The sequence below is a fragment of the Erinaceus europaeus genome, chromosome 10 (assembly GCF_950295315.1).
Source record: "Erinaceus europaeus chromosome 10, mEriEur2.1, whole genome shotgun sequence".
Lineage (NCBI taxonomy): Eukaryota > Metazoa > Chordata > Mammalia > Eulipotyphla > Erinaceidae > Erinaceus > Erinaceus europaeus.
This window is the reverse complement of record NC_080171.1, coordinates 18083444-18096456: the sequence shown is the minus strand read 5'-3', so window position 1 is coordinate 18096456 and position 13013 is coordinate 18083444.

The following is a 13013-nucleotide window of genomic DNA, read 5'->3' as shown; positions in this document are numbered from 1 at the left end:
TGTTTTTTTTTAATTGTTGTTGTAGTTATTATTGTTGTTGATGTCGTCGTTGTTGGATAGGACAGAGAGAAATGGAGAGAGGAGGGGAAGACAGAAAGGAGAAGAGAAAGACAGACACCTGCAGACCTGCTTCACCATCTGTGAAGCGACTCCCTTATAGGTGGGGAGCCGGGAGCTCGAACTGGGACCTTATGCTGGTCTTTGCATTCTGCGCCACCTGCTTAACCCGATGTGCTACCACTTGACTCCCACCCCAACTTTTTTTTTTTGAAAATTTTTGTTTATTATCTTTATTTATTGGATAGAGACAGCCAGAAATTGAGAGGGCATGGGGAGATAGAGAGGAAAAGAGACAGAGAGACACCTGCAGCCCTGCTTCACCACTCATGAAGCTTTCCCCCAGCAGGTGGGAACCAGGGGCTTGAACCTGGGTCCTTGCATATTGTAACATGTGCCGTTAACCAGGTGCACCACCACACGGCCCCATCACCCCAACTTTTTATATGTCTATATGCCATTGTTATTTATTTATTTAATTAATTAATTTATTTTTGCCTCCAGGTTTATTGCTGGGGCTCAGTGCCAGCACTACAAATCCACTACTCCTGGAGGCTGTTTTTCCCATTTTGTTGCCCTTATTGTGGTTGCTATTGTTATTGTTGTTATAGCTGTTGTTGTTATTGGACAGGACAGAGAGAAATTGAGAGCAGGGGGGAGACAGAGAGGAGAGAAAGATAGACACCTGCAGACCTGCTTCACCGCCTGTGAAGCGACTCCCCTGCAGTTGGGGAGCTGAGGGCTCGAACCGGGATCCTCACGCTGGTCCTTACGCTTTGCTCTGCCTGCGCTTAACCCGCTGCGCTATGGCCTGACTCCCCCATTGTTTCCTTATCCACACATCTGTCACTGGACACTTGTTTCTAGATCTTGGCTACTCTAAGTAGTGTTGCATTGAAGACAGGTGTGCATATGCACTTTCAAATAAGTATTTTTGTGTTCTTAGACAATCTATACAATGTTCTTTGAGTATATGCCCAGGAGTGAAATTACTGCACCATATGGCAAAGTTATTTTTAATATTTTCTATCTTTTTTAAAAAATATTTATTTATTTTCCCTTTTGTTTCCCTTGTTTTTTATTGTTGTTGTAGTTATTGATATCTTTGTTCTTAGATAGGACAGAAGGAAATGGAGAGAGGAGGGGAGAGAAAGACAGACACTTGCACACCTGCTGACTGCCCTGCAGGTGGGGAGCTGGGGGCTCCAACGTGATCCTTATGCTGGTACTTGTGCTTTGCACCCCATGCGCTTAACCCGCTGAGCTCTCCCCCTTGTTTTTTTTTTAACCAGAGTGCTGGTCAGCTCTGGTTTAAGGTGGTGTGGGAGATTGAACCTGGGACTTCAGAGCCTCAGGCATGAGAATCTCTTTGCATAACCATTATGCTATCTACCTTGGCCCTATTTTTAATATTTTTTTGAGAAAATTTTATACTATTTTTCAGAGAGAATAGGTCAACCTACATCCCCACCAATACTGATCATAAGTTAAGGTAATTATCACAGTGGCCCAGAATATCAGGATAGTGTTGGACACATTAAAAAGTCTTTGGGAAACATCCCCTTTCCTTTAACTTTTGGGATGCCTTCGAGAAGGTTGTCTTTGAAGATTTGGTAGAACTTACTGGTGAAAAAAATCTGCTCTGGGGCCAGGCTATGGCGTACCTACAGATCATACACATTACAGTATGCAAGGACCCAGGTTCAAGGCCCTGGTCCCCAGTTCAATCCACTGTTCCTGGAGGAGGCCATTTTTTCCATCTTGTTGCCCTTGTTGTTATTGGCAAAATATGTATTCTTAATAACCCAAACTTGAAAGCAACCCAGATGTCCAACAACAAAAGATGAGTAGATAAGAAAATTGTGGGGGCAGGGGTAGATAGCATAATGGTTATGCAAAGAGACACTTGTGCCTGAGGCTCCAAAGTCCCAGGTTCAATCCCCTACACCACTATAAGACAGAGCTGAGCAGTGCTCTGGTTAAAAAAAAAAAACACGAGAAAATAAAATAAAATTGTGGTATACATACCACAATGAAATACTACTTAGCTGTTAAAAATGATGAAATCATCTCCTTTGCCTCACCTTGGATGGAACTTGAAGGCATCATGCTGGGTGAAATAAATCAAAAAAGAGAAGGACAAATGCCAAATGATCTCACTTATGGTTTGAACTGATAAAAGAAGGACAGAGATGGAAATCACAAAACAAAACTTGGACTGGGTGTGGTGTATTGCACCAAAGCAAAGAACTCTGGGGAAGGAAAGGGAGGGAGTTGGGGAGAGGACCTTTAGGGCCTATAGCATGATGCACAGAGAGGTAAGTAATTGTACCCAGGTATCTGCAACTGCACTGTAAAACCATTCGCCCCGCTTCCTAGTTAAGAAAATGATATTAAAAAAACAAGAAGGGAGCCAGGCCATAGAGCAGCAGGTTAAGCGCACATGGCACGAAGCACAAGGACTGGCATATGGATCCTGGTTCGAGCCCCCAGCTCCCTACCTGCAGAGGAGTCGTTTCACAATCGGTGAAGCAGGTCTGCAGGTGTCTCTCCCTCCCCCTTTCTGTCTTCTCCTCCTCTATCCATTTCTTTCTGCCCTAACAATGACAACGACATCAATAACAACAATAATAACTACAACAACAATAATAATAATAAAAAAACAGTGGTCTGGGAGGTGGCGCAGTGGCTAAAGCATTGGATTCTCAAGCATGAGGTCCCAAGTTCAATCCCCAGCAGCACATGTACCAGAGTGATGTCTGGTTCTTTCTCTCCTCCTATCTTCCTCATTAATAAATAAATAAAAATCTTTAAAAAAGGGCAACAAAAGGAAAATAAATATAAAAAAATTAGAAAAAACAAGAAATAAGAAAAAGAGTACCCATGTGGAGAAGAAAAAACATTTGAAAGGATTTTAACTGGGGAAGTGGTAGAATGAGCAAGTGGATCCCACAGATAGACTTCTACTTCAATTAAGCACTTGCTTCAGTACTTCTTCCCTGGGGGAATATATATATATGTGAGTGTGTGTGTGTGTGTGTGTATATATATATATATATTTCAGATGAAATACATAAGTAAAAGAAATAGCCTATTAACTAGGATTTTCTCTTTTTTCTTGTTTCTTTTCCCTCCAGGGTTATTGCTGGGGCTCAGTGCCTGCATCACGAATCCACTACTCCTGAAGGCCATGTTTTTCCCTTTTGTTGCCCTGGTTGTTTTATTGTTGTGGTGGTTATTATTATTGTTGTTATTGATGTCGTTGTTGTTGGCTAGGACAGAGAGAAATCGAGAGAGAGGACGGGAAGACAGAGACAGGGAGAGAAAGACATCTGCAGACCTGCTTCACTGCTTGTGAAGCGACCTCCCTGCAGATGGGGAGTGGGGAGTTAGAACCGGGATCCTTGCGCTTTGCGTCCTGTCCTGTGTGCTTAACCCTCTGTGCTACTGCCTGACCCCCTAGGGTTTTGTTTTTTTTCTTACTGAGCCCACATAAAGTTTTGTCATTATTGCTTATCTCCTCAAAGAGCCAATGCTTGACTTCATGGATCTTTTTTAAAATTTACATTTCACTTGTTTCCTTTTTGATTTTTATTATTTCTCTCCTACTGCTGACTTTAGGTTTTATTTGTTCTTCTTTTTCTGGTTTCCCCTCCTTCTCCTCTTCCTCTTCCTCTTTCTTTTCTCCTACTCCTCTTCTTCTTCCTCCTCCCCCCAATCCTGCCTCAGAACACTGCTCAACTTTGGTGGATGGTGGCATATGGGACTGAGACGGGGACCTTGAAGACTCAGGCATGAGAGTTCTTTTGCATTACTATTATGTGATTTCCCCTGCTTCTTTTAATTTACATGTATATATTAATTTTTCCCTTTTGTTGCCCTTACTGTTTATTGTGGTCATTGTTATTATTATTACTGTTGTTGTTATTGCTGTTGTTGTTTTATAGGACAGAGAGAAATGGAGAGAGGAGGGGCAGACAAAGCAGGGGAGAGAAAAATAGACACCTGCAGATCTGCTTCACCGCCTGCAAGGTGGAGAGCCGGGGGCTTGAACCGGGATCCTTGCGCAGGTCTTTGTGCTTTATACCATGTGTGCTTAACCTGCTGCTCTACTGCCAGACCCCTGATTACTTGATTTTTTTTTTGTTTTGTTTCTTGATGTAAACCTCTATTGCTGTGAGTTTTCTTCTTAATACCGCTTTTTTGTTGCTGTACTCCATATGTTGTAATGACTTGTGTCATTGTGTCCATGTGTGCGTGTTGCTAGGGTCTCATACATGTGGAATGTTTTTACTTCAGCTTCAGTGAGAAAGACAGAGGGAGAGACGTCACAGCACCAAGCTCCCCTGATGGTGTGGTGGGTCTGTGGTGCCTCTGCTCACACCCAGGCTCTGTGAGCGGCCAAGTGTGCACCCCACAGGGGAAGTTGTCTTTTGGCTTTTTCATTTTGTTTCCAAGAATTTTGAGATTTCTTTTTGATTTCTTTACTGACTGTAATTATTGGGAAGCATGTTTAGTCCCCATCATAAATTCCAATTTTTAAAATTTTTTAAAAAGATTTTATTTATTTATGAGAAACATAGGAGGAGAGAGAAAGAACCAGACATCACTCTGGCACATGTGATGCCGGGGATCGAACTCAGGACTTCATGCTTGAGAGTACAAAGCTTTACCACTGTGCCACCTCCCAGACCACTTAAAAATTTAAAAAATATTTATTTATTTATTTTCCCTTTTGTTACCATTGTTTTTTAATTGTTGTTGTAGTAGTCTTTTTTTCAGTGTTCTTTTTCTAGTAAATTTCTAGTTTTAGTCCTTTGTCATTTGAAATGATATTTACTATGATTACAATCTTCAATATACTTATTTGTTATTTATTATCAGAACACTGCTTAGGTCTAGTTTATAATGGTGTCTGGGATTAAAGCTGGCATGAAAAAAAGCCTTTTTGCATTACCATTAGGCTATCTATTTTTGGCTAGGACAAAGAAATTGAGAGGAAGGGAAGATAGAGAGGGAGAAAGAAAGACACGTGCAGACCTGATTCATCGCTTGTGAAGTGACCCCTGCCTCTACAGGTAGGGATGGAGTGGGGGCTTGCACCGGGATCCTTGGGTGTGTCCTTACGCTTCCAACTATGTGCACTTAACCCAGTGCGCCACCACCCAGCCCCATGACTTTTTTTTTTTTTAATAATTTTTTATTTCTGATAGAGACAAAGAGAAACTGAGAGGGAAGGAGAAGAAGAAAGGAAAGGAAAGGAAAGGAAAGGAAAGGAAAGGAAAGGAAAGGAAAGGAAAGGGAAAGGACACCTACAATAGTGTCTTAGTGGGGTCAGATGGTAGGTAGTACAGCAGGTTAAGCGCACATGGCGCAAAGCCCAAGGATCCGGGTTCCAGCCCCTGGTTCCCCACCTACAGAGGGTCACTTTTCAAGCAGTGAAGCAGGTCTGCAGGTGTCTTATTATTTTTTTTTAAAGATTTTATTTATTTATTAATGAGAAACATAGGAGGAGAGAGAGAGAAAGAACCAGACATCACTCTGGAACATGTGAGTCGGGAATTGAACTCAGGACCTTATGCTGGAGAGTCTGATGCTTTATCCACTGCACCACCTTCCGAACCACTGCAGATGTTTTATCTTTTTCTCCCTCTCTCTGTCTCCCCTCCTCTCTCGATTTCTCTCTGTCCTACCCAATAACAACATCATCAACAACAATAATAATAATAACCACAACAACGATAAACAACAAGGGCAACAAAAAGGAAAAAAAATAGCCTCCAGGAGCAGTGGATTCGTGGTACAGGCAATGAGCCCCAGTGATAACCCTGGAGGCAAAAAAAAAAAAATGTCTTAGTGAAGCTTTCCGGCTACAGGTGGGGAGGGGGCGAGGGGCTTGAGCCCAGGGTCCTTGTGCATGGTAATATATGAGCCCCACTGGGTGTGCCACCACCCAGCTCCAATTCATTGAAGCTTATGTTGTGTTCCCATTTGTGGTCTATCCTTGAGAACTGTCCATGAGAGCAAGAGAATAATGTGTATTTGATTTATTTGTCAGACTCTCATTCCTTTTCATGCAGTCATTTGCTACAGAAGAAAGGATAATCTGCGGCTGGGCGGTAGCGCAGCGGGTTAAGTGGTTAAGTGCATGTGGCGAAAAGCACAAGGACCACAGTAAGGACCCCAGTTCCAGCTCTCAGCTCCCCCCACCTGCAGGGGGTTGCTTTGCAAGCAGTAAAGCAGGTCTCCAGGTGTCTAGCTTTCTCTCATCTTCTGTCTTCCCCTCTTCTCTCCATTTCTCTCTGTCCTATCAAAAAAGAAAAGAATATTGCCTGATGATTTCCAAAAGCTTCTTGCTAGATTCCTTAGGTTTTTCCATGTAAACTATCATGTCATCTGCAAATAAGGAGAGTTTGACTTCTTCTCTTCCAATCTGTATTCCCTTAATTCCTTGCTCCTGCCTGATTGCTATGGCAAGAACTTCCAACACTATGTTGAATAGTAATGGTGATAGTGGGCAGCCCTGTCTAGTACCTGATCTGAGGGGAAATGCTTCCAGTTTTTCACCATTGAGTATGATGTTGGCTGTAGGTTTGCTATATATAGACTCCACTATCTTCAGGAATTTTCCATCTATTCCTATTTTTTGTAGTGTTTTGATCATAAAGGGATGTTGTATTTTGTCAAAGGCTTTCTCTGCATCTATTGATATGACCATGTGGTTTTTGGTCTTGCTTTTGTTGATGTGGTGGATCACATTGATTGATTTACGTATATTAAACCAACCTTGCATGCCTGGGATAAACCCCACTTGGTCATGATGAACAATCTTTTTGATATACTGCTGTATCCGGTTGGCTAGAATTTTGTTCAATATTTTCGCATCTATGTTCATCAGAGATACTGGTCTGTAGTTTTCTTTTTTGGTTGTGTCCCTGTCTGCTTTTGGTATCAGGGTGATGTTGGCTTCATAGAAGCTGGGAGGGAGTATTCCAGTGTCTTCAATCTTCTGGAAGACTTTTAAAAGTAGAGGTATTAGTTCTTCTTTGAAAGTTTTGTAGAATTCATTTGTAAAACCATCTGGTCCAGGACTTTTATTTTTGGGGAGATTTTTGATAACTGTTTCAATTTCATTAGCTGTGATGGGCCTGTTCATATTATCCACTTCCTCTTTACTTAGTTTTGGAAGTTGGTAGGTATCTAGGAAATCATTCATTTCTTCCAGATTCTCTAACTTGGTGGCATATAGTTGTTCATAGAAGCCTCGCATGATATGTTGAATTTCTGCAGTGTCTGTTGTGATATCTCCTCTTTCATTTACTATCCGATTTATTTGGGTCTTCTCCCTTTTTTGTTTTGTGAGTCCGGCTAAAGGTTTGTCGATTTTGTTTACTCTTTCAAAGAACCAACATTTACTTTCATTGATCTTTTGTATGGTTTTCCTATTCTCAATGTTATTTATTTCTGCCCTAACTTTAGTAATTTCTGTCCTTCTGGTTGCTTTAGGGTTCCTTTGTTGTTCTTCTTCTAGGTCTTTAAGATGTGCAATCAGGCTGTTTATTTGTGCCTTTTCTTGTTTCCTAATGTGTGCTTGTATAGCTATGAACTTCCCTCTTAGGACTGCTTTAGCTGTGTCCCAAATATTTTGATAGCTTGTGTCTTCATTTTCATTGAACTCTCGAAACATTTTGATTTCTTCTTTGATTTCCTCTTTGACCCAGAAGTTGTTAAGAAGTGTACTGTTGAGCTTCCACATTTTGGCACTGTTACTAATCTTTTGTTGATTGTTAAGTGTTAGTTTAATTCCACTGTGGTCTGAGAAGATGCTTGGGATGATTTCAGTGCTCTTGAATAGGCTGATGTTGTCTTTGTGGCCTAACATATGGTCTATCCTTGAGAATGATCCATGTGGATTTGAGTAAAATGTGTATTCCAGTTTCTTGGGATGAATGACTCTGAAAATGTCCAATAGTTCTAGTTTATCTATCTCTTCATTTAGCTCCCTTATGTCTTTACTGATTTTCTTCCTGGATGATCTGTCAAGTTGAGATAGTGGGGTGTTGAAGTCCCCTACTATGATTGTGTTACTGTTAATATATTGCTGTAGCTCTTTCAGTAGAAGTTTGATGTATTTAGATGGCTTCTCATTGGGTGCATCAGGCAATACAGTAATGTGTCAGGCTATAAAATTAACATTCAAAAGTCAGTGGCATTCCTCTATGCAAACACTAAGTTAGAAGAAATTGAAATCCAGAAATCAGTTCCTTTTTCTATAGCAACAAAAACAATAAAATATCTAGGAATAAACCTAACCAAAGAAGTGAAAGACTTGTATACTGAAAATTATGAGTCACTACTCAAAGAAATTGAAAAAGACACAAAGAAGTGGAAAGATATTCCATGCTCATGGGTTGGAAGAATTAACATCATCAAAATGAATATATTACCCAGAGCCATCTACAAATTTAATGCTATCCCCATCAAGATCCCAAGCACATTTTTTAGGAGAATAGAACAAATGCTACAAATGTTTATCTGGAACCAGAAAAGACCTAGAATTGCCAAAACAATCTTGAGAAAAAAGAACAGAACCGGAGGCATCACACTGCCAGATCTCAAACTATATTATAGGGCCATTGTCATCAAAACTGCTTGGTACTGGAACATGAATAGACACACTGACCAGTGGAATAGAATTGAGAGCCCAGAAATGAGGCCCCACACCTATGGACATCTAATCTTTGACAAAGGGGCCCAGACTATTACATGGGGAAAGCAGAGTCTCTTCAACAAATGGTGTTGGAAACAATGGGTTGAAACATGCAGAAGAATGAAGCTGAATCACTGTGTTTCACCAAATACAAAAGTAAATTCCAAGTGGATCAAGGACTTGGATGTTAGACCAGAAACTATCAGATACTTAGAGGAAAATATTGGAAGAACTTTTTTCCGCATAAATTTTAAAGACATTTTCAATGAAACGAATCCAATTACAAGGAAGACTAAGGCAAGTATAAACCTATGGGACTACATCAAATTAAAAAGCTTCTTCACAGCAAAAGAAACCACTACCCAAATCAAGAGACCCCTCACAGAATGGGAGAAGATCTTTACATGCCATACATCAGATAAGAGTTTAATAACCAACATATATAAAGAGCTTACCAGACTCAACAACAAGACAACAAATAACCCCATCGAAAAACGGGGGGAGGAATTGGACAGAATATTCACCACAGAAGAGATCCAAAAGGCCGAGAAACACATGAAAAAATGCTCCAAGTCTCTGATTGTCAGAGAAATGCAAATCAAGACAACAATGAGATATCACTTCACTCCTGTGAGAATGTCACACATCAGAAAAGGTAACAGCTGCAAATGCTGGAGAGGATGTGGGGTCAATGGAACCCTCCTGCACTGCTGGTGGGAATGTCAATTGGTCCAACCTCTGTGGAGAACAGTCTGGAGAACTCTCAGAAGGCTAGAAATGGACCTACCCTATGACCCTGCAATTCCCCTCCTGGGGATATATCCTAAGGAACCCAACACATCCATCCAAAAAGATCTGTGTACACACATGTTCTTGGCAGCACAATTTGTAATAGCCAAAACCTGGAATCAACCCAGGTGTCCAACAACAGATGAGTGGCTGAGCAAGTTGTGGTATATATACACAATGGAATACTACTCAGCTGTAAAAAATGGTGACTTCACCGTTTTCAGCCGATCTTGGATGGACCTTGAAAAAATCATGTTGAGTGAAATAAGTCAGAAACAGAAGGATGAATACGGGATGATCTCACTCTCAGGCCGAAGTTGAAAAACAAGATTAGAAAAGAAAACACAAGTCGAACCTGAAATGGAATTGGAGTATTACACCAAAGTAAAAGACTCTGGTGTGGGTGGGTGGGTGGGTGGGGAGAATACAGGTCCATGAAAAATGATGAATGAAATAGTGGGGGTTGTATTGCTAAATGGGAATCTGGGGAATGTTATGCATGTAAAAAAAAAAAAAGAAGTAGAAACGCAAAGCAGAAATTGACTGAGTTTGGAGTATGGCACCAAAGTAAGAAAGCAGAAGTATACTAGAGTTTGCAGTGAGTACCTCCCTAATACTTCCTCTCCACTTTTCCAAGCTTTGGGTCCATGATTGCTCAACAATTTGTTTGGCTTTGTATGTTAACTCTCTTTTCAGTCACCAGGTTCCAGGTGTCATCAGGATGCCGGCCAGACTTCCCTGGATTGAAGACCCCACCAATGTGTCCTGGAGCTCAGCTTCCCCAGAGACCCATCCTACTAGGGAAAGAGAGAGGCAGACTGGGAGTATGGACCGACCAGTCAACGCCCATGTTCAGCGAGGAAGCAATTACAGAAGCCAGACCTTCTACCTTCTGCAACCCTCAATGACCCTGGGTCCATGCTCCCAGAGGGATAGAGAATGGGAAAGCTATCGGGGGAGGGGGTGGGATATGGAGATTGGGCGGTGGGAATTGTGTGGAGTTGTACCCCTCCTACCCTATGGTTTTGTTAATTAATCCTTTCTTAAATTAAAAAAAAAAAAAAGAAATAAAAAAAAAAGAAAAGAATATTCTTTTTTTTTTTTTTAACCAGAGCCGTGCAGCTCTGTTTTTTTTTTTTTTTTTTTTTTTTTTGCCTCCAGGGTTATTGCTGGGGCTCAGTGCCTGCACCATGAATCCACTGCTCCTGGAGGCCATTTTTTCCCCCTTTTGTTGTCGTAGAAAAAAAAATGTCTAAAGAAAGGATATTTTGGATGCTGGGGAGATAGCATAATAGTCTATGCAACAGTCTTTTGAGGTCCCAGGTTCAGTTCCTGGCAACACTGTAAGCCAATGTCTAGCAGTGCTTTGGTTAAGAAAATGAAATAAAATGAAGGGTGGCGAGACAGCATACTGGTTATGCAAATGATTTTCATTCCATGAGGCTCTGAGGCCCCAGGTTTAATCCTCAGCACCACCATAAGCCAGAGAAGAGCAGTGCTCTGGTAAATAATAAGAATACGAAACAAGAAAAAAGGACATTCTCTACTAAATTCATTATTGTATACCAAGTTCTACCAATTACAGCTCCTGAGCATTGTGGGAAGTGTCAAGGGGATGATTCTTCTCTGTCCCCCTCATTTCCGTATTTACTGCCTCCTTAGCTTCCTCTTCATGATCTCCCACAGATCATTTCTATAATCGTATAAACCATTTAAATATAGGAGCTATCCTTTGTTTATTTTTGTATCCTCTTGCTATGCCTGACTGAAAAGATATTCAGTAGATATTTTTTTAATTGTGTTCCTAAATTTATTTGTGGAAGCACTGGGAGACATTCCTCCAAAAATTATAGAACTTGTAGGAAGAATGAATTAATGAAGAAAGAATTTTAATGGTCCAGGAGTTTCAATTAAATGTAATCACAAAGTTGGTAGAGGGTTTCTTTGCAAGAGTTTTATCCTAGTTCCCTCTTCCTAAGGGGCTCCCCGAAAACAGTAATGTTAACCCCGGATATTTTTGCCTTATATTTTCTTGTGATTATTGGTCTCCCTTTTTCAGCTACTTTCTGTGAGCCCTCTCTCTTTCCTCATTTACTGGATCTCATAAAGAGGGCTCTCAGCTACCTGTCCATTATTCTGGTGAATAGGACAGAACAAAACAGAAAGGGGGATTAGATTACAAAAGTCTGTGATTTCAGTCTTTCTAGCAGACTTTATTGTCTTCTTCCATTTAATTACTAACCAGGCCCAGCCTACCTTAGCTTCTGAGATCAGGCACAGTTAGAGCACTATGACCAAAGACTGCCTTTTTCTTTTCTTTTCCTTTCCTTTCTTTTTTCTCTCTCTCTCTCTTTCTCTTTTCTTTTTGCCTTCAGGGTTATCACTGGGGCTCAGTGCTTGCACTACGAATCCACTGCTCCTGAAGGCCATTTTTTGTTGCCCATTATTACCGTCATTGTTATTGTTGATATAGCTGTCGTTGTTGGATAGGACAGAGAGAAATTGAGAGAGGAGGGGAAGAAGAGTGGGGAAGAGAAAGATAGACACCTGCAGACCTGCTTCACCGCCTGTTAACTGACCCACCTGCAGATGAGGAGCCAGGGCCTAGAACCCAGATCCCTATGCCTGTCCTTGAGCTTTGTGCCACATGCACTTAATCTGCTGCTTTACCACCCAGCCCCCTCTTTTCTCCCTCCCTCCCTCCCTTCCTTCCTTCTTTCCTTCCTTTCTTTTTCCTTCCTTCCTTTCTTTCTCTCATAAAACCAGAATTTGAGAAGAAAGGGAGAGAGACAGAGACTGAGACAGAGAGAGTTGGTTGTGGCATTGCTTTACCACTCAGTGAAGTTTTCCCTCCTGCAGGTGTGGACCAGGGGCTTGAACCTTGGTCCCTGAGCACTGTAATGTGTGTGCTCAACCTGGCGCATCACCACCTGGCGCATCACCACCTGGCCCACTTGTTGCTTTCTCTCTTTCTTTCTTTTTTTAAATTTTATTTATTTATTTTCCCTTTTGTTGCCCTTGTTTTTTTTATTGTTGTAGTAGTTATTATTATTGTCGTCGCTGTTAGATAGGACAGCGAGAAATGGAGAGAGGAGGGGAAGACAGGGGGAGAGAAAGACAAACACCTGCTGACTTTCTTCACTGCCTGTGAAGCGACTCCCCTGCAGGTGGGGAGCCGGGGGCTCAAACTGGGATTCTTACTCCGGTCCTTGCGCTTTGTGCCACGTGTGCTTAACATTCCTTTCTTTTAATTTACTTTATTAAGAACTTAGTGGTTTACAATACAGTTGTTGACAAATGTGTACAATTTCTCATCTCCCCATGGTAAATGTCTGCTAAATGCTTTCACCACCCAATTAGGCCCATTTCCACCATCATACACTGCGACTCAGTACTCTCCCCATTCTTCCTTTCACTTCTTCTCTAGAGTCCTTTGCTTTGGTGCAACACACCACAC